This window comes from Anser brachyrhynchus, assembly GCF_964034855.1.
Source record: "Anser brachyrhynchus genome assembly, chromosome: 3".
In the NCBI taxonomy this organism is placed as follows: domain Eukaryota; kingdom Metazoa; phylum Chordata; class Aves; order Anseriformes; family Anatidae; genus Anser; species Anser brachyrhynchus.
Window position 1 is genome coordinate 48,885,347 of NC_137696.1, and position 11,645 is coordinate 48,896,991.

Below are 11,645 nucleotides of genomic sequence, written 5' to 3' on the forward strand. Positions count from 1 at the left end.
TCTATGGTTTCAGAAGTTCATTAGTTCCCAGTCTTGTTACCATTTGTACTTCAAAAGCAAAGGCAGACAAAATAACAGTGCTCAATACTACCAGATGGGTAATCCAAATTCTGAATATTCTGAAGAAAAAACCTTCTGTATACCAAGCGGTCTTTGCAGTTATCATAAAATGTCTTCATTAACCCAGATATGACAGCAACTTTTATCTCAAAGTAAGAGTAGTTCTATCTAAAAGAAAAAAAATGCAAACCAATAAATAACGTTTCAACTGAGAAAAAAAAATTCCTTGGAACCTGAAAGAGCAGGTTTGAAGGAGACACTAGGTACGTATCAGCCAGGGAGACAAAGGGACAGAGCTCACGTATCCCGACAACTTGTTGATGGATATGCTTGCCAAAGATAATTTAGTGCTGACCACAGAGCCGAAAGCAACGAAGTAAAAATCAATAGGCATCCAAGTGGTGCTGTGTAGAGCAGTTTTACAGAGGACAGCAGACATCAAAGTATGCGGTGAGAGTGAGCTGTGGCCTTTTCAGCCCTCAGAACTGAATTAAGTCAAATGCACATGGTTTCTTCATACAATGCTAACAGGATAGAAGGAAGACTTAAGCCCATCAGCAAGAACAGAGCAACAGATAAACCTCTTTGACTAAGGCTTAGTTTATTTAGTCAGATGGGGGAAAAAACAGTCCAGCAAAGCCCCCCTGAAACCATCACTATCCCATCTGTCTGTATTATTAACAAAGACTTGTCCCAGGGCTGAGTGGTGTTAACAAGGCATCTCTGCTCTTTTGAACTATAGGAAGGTGCACAAAGTCAGAAAGTTAGAATATTTACCAGACATAAGCAACAAAAGGTGGTGAGAAATACAAGAGGATCCACTACCAGCTTTCATTTTGAGAACACAAATGCAGACCACAAAGTCCAAGTAACAAATTTTTTTCTCTTGACCCATCAAGAAGTCAAACCTTATCAAAATCCTGATTAAAAGATGGTGTGCATGTATGTAAATCACAAAGGTAAAGTACATTACAGACTTCTCTATTGAAGTGTGATCCTCTCTTTCTGGCTAACCACAGACCACCACAAGAAAACAGAACTTCTCAAAGTACCATAAAAAAAGGGAAGATGTGTGTTATACTGCATGCTAAAACGATGGGTGAAATCCAGCAGTAATACAGATCTTGGCTGATGCATGAGAAAGTTGGAAAGCAGACACCAAACATCATTCCCTGACAGTAATATAATAGCAAGCCCCCCTGGGACTGATGCATGCAGGGTACTGATTGGCCTGCATGTCTTTTGGGGATGCGATGCTGTTAGTGTTTTTTCAGACAAAGGAAAACTGGGAGCCCTAGAACTCATGCAAAGAAAATGGCATTATCAATATAACTTTTCAGCATTTGGACAACCCTGGGAGCTTTCATCAGGCTTCTTTCAGAAATTACAAGAATTCACATGCCATCTGTTTGTCCCTAAAAGTGCAACAACTGATGCCATTATCAACTTTTCTCTGCCAAAAGGGATGAAATTGACTCCAGCCAGCTTCCCCCATGCAAAGATTGCTTATTCCAGCATGAACTGCATGCAAACTATTAAGCGGGAATTTGGAGATGATTCCTGCAATGTGAACTCACTCTGCTGGATCCAACAAGTTATGGCTGGACAACTGATGCCAAAGGGAATTTGGACATTTAGTGGATGCCTGAATCATCATCACCCAAAACTGTCTTGACGCTTATGAATTACAGATGTGCAATGTCCATTCCTGCCAAACTGATGAATGCTTATTCATTAGTAATGAATTCAAATGCACAAAGATATGCAAGTTCCAAGCCATACTAACCAAGTGACTGATGGTAGAAAGCAACAGAGTCTGCAAGATCACTTCAGTGAAGATTTGGCACAGAAAGACAAAAAAAGTGAACAATCATTACCTGAAATACCATGTTCAAACAGTGTAGTGTTATACAAGACCTGTGAGGTAAATATCCAACACACTTCCACAGGGGGAAAATACTGTGTTGTTTATTGATGGTGTATTTAAACTTACCCCACTTGTGTTCAGAGTCTCTTTTTTTAATCAAAAACTACGCAATCAGATAAAATGAGGACTGTCATCAAAAACATGCTTAGCAGCACTGAAGTACCCCACTGAGAAAGCTGTCACATCCAAATGAAGTCTACAGGTAGCAACACCTGCAAGGAGCTCCAGCAACAGGAACATCTGATCTTGGCTCTCCAGCTGCTGGCTGGACAAGACACTGACTTGGACTTTGTAAGATCTCCTCAAGTGGCTTCTGTTGGTAGGTGATCCAGCTGTTAAAAAAGGGTAAATTGTCCTTTTTCCCAATTTTTCCCTACATGGGAAGCCAGGCTTTGTTGGAGACAATAAGCTAGTGCTATCACCGAAGAAAAAAATAAAGTGGTCCTGCTCTCTTCCTGCCCTGATCACTCAATTCCATCGTTGTGGTACCATGTACTATCTACTGACACAAGGGTTTGTGTAGCCATGCAATGAACCAGACTGGAGAAAATAGGTCCAGATACACCCTGCCACACACACGCCCCTCTCCTTCACAGCCTCTGAAATAATCTGAAAAGGTTATTTCCAGCTGAATCTGCTCCAGTGTTAGGTTGCAGAAAGGAGAGTATGGTGATGGGAAGAGAATAGCACAAGAGTGCGAACAAGCAGCCAGAAGCATAGGAAGTGTGGAACTACTACTTTTATCAACACTGACAACTTATTCTGGCTTAAAGCATTTGTCTGACTACAACCCTGGGATCTTCCAAATAGCATCTCATTTCAGTGTATATATTACCATTCCATAATCCTGTCATCACTGCCTGAAGCTGGTCAAAACAGTGTAAGGGAAGAGGGTTTTCTTTTTGGAAAGGAAAGGATTCTTTTTTTCAAAATCTAAACTCAAGACTTTCTTCAGGTATCATTAGATGTGAAAAGGACTCAATACCTCAAAACTTCTGCACATTTAGATCCAATGTGATCCCCCACTCCCAAAATATGCCTCGCCTCATTGCCCCTGACAAACACTATTTCCTAATTACCAAGCACCAAAAGTCTAAATCATAGAACATCTTACTAGGAGAATGACTGAAGAAACTGAGAAGGAAAACCCAGAACAAACCCGGGAAAGCCCAAACCGAATGAAATGATTACACTTATTCAGAGAACATTTCACTCTCATGGCTTTTTGGTGAGTAATTAACCTAGCTTCATCACTCCTCTCACAAGTTACAGAAGCAAGAGCCATCACCTGTTCTCTTCTTTTCTTGAATGCCACACACAGTTTGTTGTCCAGGTCTGACAGTGTCCAAAACGTGTGCAGATCCCCACCTCCAGTGGGAAAAGCAGCAGTCTTCACACAGTCCTAGATCCCTTATTTCTGCTCACCAGTAGTGTCACAGCAACAACTGCCAGACAGAAAATGTTAGGCCAAGGTTTTAAAATAATTTTTTTTCTGTCCACTAGCCTCCATCCCCAGAAAGCTTCCATTTTTACAATGTTGTAAAAAACCTTTAAACATTTATCTTATCCTTTTCATTTAGTTCATTTGGCTTAACTTGTTAGCTTCATTTCACTTGTTTTGACTTTTGCTATTAAAATATTTTAAACACATTATATGAAACATTTATTTTTTCCATAATTTGCAAAATTTCATCCCAATACACGTTAAAAATGCATCTTTGTGTATTTTAATATAAAAAGCATAAAGAAACACTCGACTGAAGTAAGAATTTCAAATTTATTGAAATACAAATATTCAATCAATCTGGGAATAAAACGTGGCATACTTACTCTATGACAAATATAAATGCTTCTGCTTTTCCCACTGATTCTGAAAATAAATATCCCTAATATTCATTTTCTGTGAATACCTACTTCTCAACCCTAAGGACACTGACTTTGGAGCAGCCATGCCTGGTACCCCAGAGCCCTGTCTGCTAGCTCAGTGGTACTGTGATGACGACCCTTTGGACAAATCAAGCAGCCTGTAGTGCTCACCCTGAGCTGCCACTCACTAGTACCAGTTTGACTTGTACTTTTTTGTAAACTTGATTGCTGGGCCAAAATTTTACATTCTGAGCTGCTGTCAATCTGCACCACTCCCTGACATCTGCATACTCATTTACTTCAGCTGAATACAGAGTTTCTTTGAGATTTTTTTTTTTTTTTTTTTTACATGTAAAGCAATCTCAAGCTGATTCAGATTCAGATTTTAACTTTCTCAGCGTTCAGGTGAGGAGAGAGGTCTCATTTTAATTCAGTGACTCAAATCCACCTCTTCTGTAAAAGCTCTGTCCCAGGCAGCCTACAAGACACTATAAAACCTGGAGCTCCAATAATCACTCTTCCTCACAGTCCTCTTCAAGAACTTGCATCCACAGTGCTGATAATACCAGAAACAACAAATTCTTACCCCAGGGAGGGACCTCGCATTTGGGAGAAAGCAGGTAATGCTGTTCCCCTCTGCTCCCCAGCAGAGCCTCTCTTCAACAGGAGCAGGCACGCAACATTTTCTGAAAGTGACATATGTCTAATTGGCTGAAAGGTAATATTCAAAGGCCCGCTGCTCCTCTCTGAGCTCAGGGACTGCAGCTGGCAGAGTGTTAAATCAGTTAACAGTTGGGCCCATTACTGTGCTGCACCACTGCTGCTGCTGCTGCTGTTACCGGGGCTGCTGCCGAGCTTGGCTCATTGAGCTCCTCAGTCAATGGAGAAGGCATCTCTATTGTGCACCTCAAAGCATGCTCACAGCCCCTGAAAGAGAAACAGGCCCCAAACTACTGGGGCAGATCGTATGACAGGATTACTTGCTTGTTGTTCCTCTTTCTTTCTTTTTTTTTTTTTTTTTTCCGTCTTTAAAGGACTTCTATTGGACTACAGGAAGGAATTACGTGAGGGGGAGACCGTATTACATAGTGACAGCTGGAAAACTGGGGATTGCAGACTAGTAACAGAGCTGGGTTCCTTCTGTGCCTGCTGGACACCTACCTAAGGCATCTTTTAATTAATTTGTGCGGAGAGTGATGTGCAGAACTCAGGCAGAGCAAATCCTCCCGCAGCTGATGTTAGTGGCAGGCCGCCCCCCCCACTGCGGCGAGGACGGGATTTTTTCACAAAAGCACACACAACAGCCCCACTCCGCAAACCTTAGAGCGCAGCAGTGCAATCAAGTATTCATTGTTCTTCACAGGATCCAGCCATCCAGACTGAGGAAATGTGTGAGAGCTGTGATTACGCAGAGCCCTCATCGTCTAACGCCTTAGCCACAGAGGTCTGATTCTTGGCTGGTAAAAATTGTTTTTTCTCTAATGGTGTTGCTAGGTATCACTTAGCTGAGGATCTTCCCTAGCAGCACAACAGTGCTTTTGTAACAATTTCTGATACCTACATCAAAGCATCACCAAACAGGTGATTTATATCTACCCCTCTGCTTTTTGCAAGCATCAGCCAAGGCTACGTGTACGCATCTCAGAGGCCTGTACGTGTGCTTGCAAGACAACCCGTAGTTTACCTTCCAGTGTTGTGGCCAGGCCACAGAACCAGAGACCTCCACCACCAGTTAAGATGAGGACAGTAACTGTTACAAAGCTATTCATGTAAGATAGCATGAGTATCACCACCTGGAACTTCAACATGACCCTTAGTTACTGCCCTAGAAATGCTCAGACGTTACAAATTTCTGGTAAAATATACGCATCTGCCTCATCTTACCGTGCTCTGTAGCATCTCAAAGCTTTGAAAGTATTCAGTTTAACACTCTTGCTGTTCAAGTATCACTAAATCCACACTGTAATCTATCTACTCAGCCACATGCAGAAATCAGTGTGATGGTTTAACCTCAGTCTAAAAATTGCAATTCTGTCCTGTGTAGAAATAGCGCTCTCAGTTCAGAACTGCAAACTCTGCTAGAGGCTGGGTAGATGGTGGCTTATATTACCAGTTTTCCTTCATTTTTCTTGATCAAGGGAAATTCAGGTTGTCAATTCTTAAAGGAAAGTGCTAAACTCCACATTGTTTTGATTCAAAATGCATAGAGGCCCAGGTCTGTAAAACCAACAAAACCTACTACGAAATTTTTGGAAGGTATTAAAAGTTGGCCCAATTTTAATCTATTTTGTGGCTCATTTGTACCATTCTGGCAATGCAAAGGGACACTGAAGTGGATTTAAAAGCAGACTGGCACCAAACGAGTCACCACAAGAGAGGGTATAAATTTAGAGTGCTCAGGCTCCATTGTGGTAATTGTGATAAACTGAAGATAAATGCCTTTATCATAACCACAATAAATGTAAGGTAAGAGACTCGGCTTGCTGCTCATCAAAAGCACAGCACCTCACAGTCACCATGGAATAGGAACCAACACAGGCACTTACCACAAAGCAGATGAGGCAATGCAAATCCCTACCCTTGCTGGCCTTGCAGTAATTTGTTCATGTGCTTGGCCCCAGGGTGAATAAAACCAGCCTATTGTGCCAGAACATCCTGAAATAGCAACATATGCTGAAGTTGTACATTATTATTAACACCTAGGATTATGTCAGTATATATCATATCTCGTCCAACTCTGCCACACGTCACGCAGTCTCTGAGCACACAGCATTATTGTAGCATTCAGTCATTTAATTAAAACAATAATTGATGTGCAGGGTGAAAAAGAAATAGCCCTTTTTCTTACAACTCTTACAGGAGCCTACAACCTTCTCCTATGAAAAGATGGTACACGTATCTGATAGGATGAACTGAAAAACAAAAATGACAATAGGATTTTTGTGTGAAGAACAGAAGAAAAGAGGATTTTAGAAACATGAGAAGTGAGGGGAAGGGGAAAAAAAAAGGCCATCCAGAGTGAAGGCTACAGGTACAGGAAGACTGGGAGAAGGCAGAAAGGACAGGCTGTAGGTGAGGCTAAAAACTTCACTTTTTGCTTCGTAGGAACTGCAAAGGGGCAACATGTATGAAAAGGATTTTGGTAAAACAGAGAAGTGGCAAGGCTGCATGGAAGGGAGAGGAATGGAAAGATGGACTGGATAGTTTTTAGCACTGGGGCAGAGAGCTCATGGAAGTGACTGATGTCATCCAGGGACCAAAACTGCTGCCAGATTTGGCAAGGAGAAACGCCAGGGAGTACCAACACAGAAGACAAAAGACCAAGGCATTTCACAACCTGACAGTGTTTTACACTACCGAGCAGCTAGACTTTCTGCAATCTAAATGCTGTCACTTACCCAGTTACGACAGCACTGAGCCTAACCACCACAGCCACCTTCACCAACAAAATTCACTTATCAGGCCCTGCTCTTTTCCCTTTATATTTAACATGTGAAGAACTAAAGGACACAGCCTACCCGGCCCTGGTTTCTGGTATGCAGCTCCCCTTGGCACCGCGGCTGAGCTGGGGCCCTTGGTGTGCAGTGAAGGGCAATATGGTCTAGTGATCTCAGCAGGCGAGGGGTGGGAGGTGGGCACGCCTCGGTTCTCATGCCAGCTCTCACACTTCGCTTCTCTCTCTTCAAAATGGGAATACCACCTGCCAGCCCCACAGGCTTGTCATGAGGATTGATTAACGCTTGTAGACATTTTTAAGGGGGGGGGGGGGAGGCTCACCCGACAGAGCTGCAAAAAGGCTGCATGTGGGCAAACAGTTTGATCACTGCTGCTGTGGTTTATCATCACTTTCGCTCTACGAACTGAGGCCTACAGTCGTAAAGAGACTCGCGGCTGTCAGACACAAATACAGAACCCAGTAATTACTGAACAAGTGACCCTTAACCAAGGGAAAAGCTGCCCATCTCTAGCCTTTTGCTTGGCCCCAAAAATACCTCTGTAGCCGTGGGCTATGAGTGTTTCTGAGCCGTGCCGGTCACAGTTCAGGGGCTCTTACCAAACACACTTTCTAACCACCACCAGACACGTTCCTGCCCTTAGACCTGAGCCCGCAATGCCAGCAGCTGATCGCAGGCCCCACGTGCACCTGAGTTTCGCTGCAGCCTTCCACGCTCGCCCCAAAACTTACGGCCTGTGTTCTGGCTCGGCCCGCACGTGGAAGGAAAAGGCAGGGATGGGGCAAGCCGTGCCCACCCGGGGCTGCCATTCCAGAGCACAGATAAAAGTGAAACCTGAGCGGAAAATGTTTGCGGTGCCACTGGCAATCAAGGGCCGGGTTGTCCCAGCAACGGGAACACTTCATCAGCTCGGCTAACAGATGGTCAGTGAGCAACAGGCAGCATATGTTCCAATAAGCACTGACATCAGCACAGATGGAGGGTGGGCAGGAGGCTGGCCCTGAAACATAACCTGACATTTCCTTCTCATTTGGTGCTGCATTGTTATAACTCACACAGGAAGATTAGCAGGGAAAAGTGAATAGCATTAGAGAATCTGCTCAGGAACCGATTACTAACACTTCAGTGCAGTTTTAGATTTTTACTTAACCAGAGTGCAACATTGTTAACAACATTCAGGGGCAGAAAAGGAAAATGCAGTGGGTTTTAACGACGGGGCTTTATTTTCATCACAGGCAGGTTTTCCCAAGAACACTAATTAACAGATTGCCACCTTCTAGGACTCTAGATCTCCAGTTCCACTGATTTCTACAGCTTTTTCTTTTACTTCTTCCATCCCTCCCCCAATAGAATGCACTCAAATGCCCCACAGGATTAAATAAACCCCCACAACACATTGTCAGAAAGGATATAACTTTCCTCAGCCCGCAAATAAACTTTAATGATTGCTACAAAAGACAGAAAAACTTACAGCCACAGAAGAAAAAGCTCAGGCATATATCCCTGCTGATGAGCTTGCAGTAAAAAAAAACAGGAATCAAAGGGGGCTGTAGTCCTTGGAAATCAGCAACAGATTGATCAGGGAGAAGGAATCAGTACGCAAACAGGTTGCATACAAGTTGTATATTTATAGTCTTGCATTGAAGAGAATGGGAAAGCTTGCTGGACGGTCCCAAAATGCCCCTTTGTGACAGATAGCAGGATTTCAAGCACATACATCCAAATGATGTAGGCATACAGCTTGTGTCACAGACAAATATTAAAAAAATGCAACATGTGCAGCAACAACTTTTTGTTACTTTGTGAGATACCTTTAGACAACTTTTCCTCCACTAACATGTGGGAAAGTTTAGCAGGTGCCTCCCTTTAACACTAGTGAGACTTGGATGTAGATCCTTGTCTTGTGTCAGCAGCAGAACAGGCCCTCCAGAGAAACCAGTCTTCAGTCCTGGGGGGACTGCCAAGCTGTTTTGGGGATGGCAAACCCTTGCATCTCTGCTCCTTCAGCCTTTCTTTGGCATGCATGAATTTGCTCAGAGATTTGCAGTCTGGATAGCCCTCTGCCTCCCCCCTATTTATTCCAACATTTTCTCCTCTGAAGCTTTACCCGGCTACTACGCAGTCCTATAACCCATTCACGTAAGGATCTCTTGCCCTTCTTCAAGCTGTAATACCTGTGAGAGGTGAATACTGTCAGCTCTGTTTTGGCAAAGGGCAGCACAGGGAGTCAATTGCCCATATTTTCAAGTGGCTTCTAATTTTGCGCACCTCAGTATTTGGCCTTGGCATTATTTAGTGGCCATGCACTACAGTAACAGCAGTGTCCAGCGGATCTAAGATCCATACAGACTTCTAGAGACAGGTAGGCTGCACTCCAGCAGATGACAAAGGGTGGCACAGGAGTTGGTATGTCTTGAGCAAGGTGACAGGGTAAGTAAACGATAAGGAAGGTGCAGGGGAATTAACCAGGATTCTTAACTCTGCCCCATATTGCACTGATTAGACAGAATCCTCTTAGAGCAGGCCAAATTAGATACTCATCAAGTCTGAAAACATGTGCTCAATGAGCACTCCCTAACAAACAATGTATGCAAATGACTGGATAGATAATCACATATAAACAGTGATTTCTGCAGAGTAGCGAGGTGTCCCAAGCACGCGTTCTTGTTGCTGACTTGCATAGAAAAGCATTGCAACTCTAGTAAAGCCATTTAAGGACATTTTAAACCTAAAAAGCCAGAGTCGTTGAACCATTCTGATTCATTTCAAGGATGCCAGCTGTTTTGTGCTATCAGTGACTTTCAGCCTTTCAAAAAGACAATCTGCAAGTCTGGGATTGTATGGTCAGAAGCTCACCTCTTTCAGTGTTGTCTGGGGGGGCTCTCTTCCACTCATAGGGAATGTTCTTTCTCCTTTCTTCCATCACATATATGTGAAGCTTGTGCATATTTATTAGTTCAGTGCAGCCTCACTGTTCCTGCTACACCAAAGATTTTTTATTTCAAACATCACCACTTGGTTCTTTGGCAAATCTTCAGCTAGGTTCAAGTGGCACAGCTCCTTTATGATCAACGTGCTGCTTACATGGCAGTTTAGGATGGGCAGACACACAAAGTCAAAATGAAAAATTCAAAGCATGTATTTTAATTGCAGCAGTAACACAAACTGTTTACAAAACAACCGTGGGGCGAGCACAAACGGCCAGTGTCTTAAAGTTAAGGACATTTAGCATGATGTTTAACAAATAAAGCCTGTTAGGATCCAGGAGGATTGGTCCAGTTGTGCATAATGTGCTCTTTATCAAAACAAACAAACAAACAAACAAACAAACAAAAAACCCTTCTGTATCTTTATTTGCACTACTTTGAACCAAAATAGATGGTAGATAGTGCACTGGGATTTAGTTATCCAACAAGACATGCACTGAATGTGCCATTTCTCCCCATGTATATATGTATGGGGCTGAGTCTGCACAGACGTGATTTCTCTGCTAAAACCAAAAGCCTAAGACCACATGCCTAATTCTCTGGAAGATTCCTGCCTCCACATACACCAATTAATGAATCAATCTAGTTAGAGATGCAGCCAGGAACATACTCTGAACAGCTCAAAAACCCACTACAGGTTATCTTTGTAACATGCTAGGGGAAATCAAGTGAAATTACAGTTTCTACATATAATGGCCTATTATATACAACCAAGATGTAGCCAGCTAACTGAGACTGCCCCTAGAAAGCACTTGGTTGTCACAGTTTGTTCCCTGACACACCAAATTACTTTAGTCAGCCAGATTTAGGGTAACACCATAGTACTCACGGAACTCATACTAACACTGTCGTTGACAAAGAAGTACTTTAGACTCCAGATGGCTTACATTTTTATTGTGTTTGCCAGAACTAATCCAATACTTACAAACAATCAAATGTGGTTATATAAATGATCATATAAATGATTAATTAGGTTATTAATGTTTTTATATTAAAAGTGTAAGTAGTACAAAATGATGTTTGTCAGCTACTAACTCAAACCGCAGCAGCAGAATAGCCATACTAGCTCTGTAGAGCAATCACAACCCGTGTATTCCCACGATCACAGGTCATATCAGCTCACTGCTGCAGTGGACACTTAGCCAACACCCTCTAACACTATTTTTTGGAGTAGATCCCACAAGCAAACCCTTGGATACAGCACTTGGGACAGTGAGCTAGTCTGCAAGACTGTGTGAACGTCTCAGAGCTTCTGCCCATTTGCCAGTGTGTATTAATTACCCTTACTGAGCTAATTTTCTTCCCTGGGACTTAGCTAAAATATTGTGCATTTTTGCTTTGAATTCTGTT

The 11,645-nt window shown here is 42.8% G+C and overlaps 1 long non-coding RNA gene across 4 annotated transcripts in view; it reads right to left on the reverse strand.

Moving 5' to 3' along the window:
• LOC308192072 overlaps nt 1–8,819 on the reverse strand; it is a 46,032-nt gene extending 37,213 nt beyond the window's left edge. For 3 of the 4 annotated variants that reach the window (XR_013948524.1, XR_013948525.1, XR_013948526.1), the window contains exon 1: nt 8,040–8,819. This is a non-coding gene — a long non-coding RNA (uncharacterized lncRNA). Of the gene's footprint in view, nt 1–3,275; nt 3,496–8,039 lie in introns of those variants that run through there. The other variant, XR_013948527.1, reaches the window with a different exon arrangement.
• Nucleotides 8,820–11,645: the final 2,826 nt, after the last annotated feature.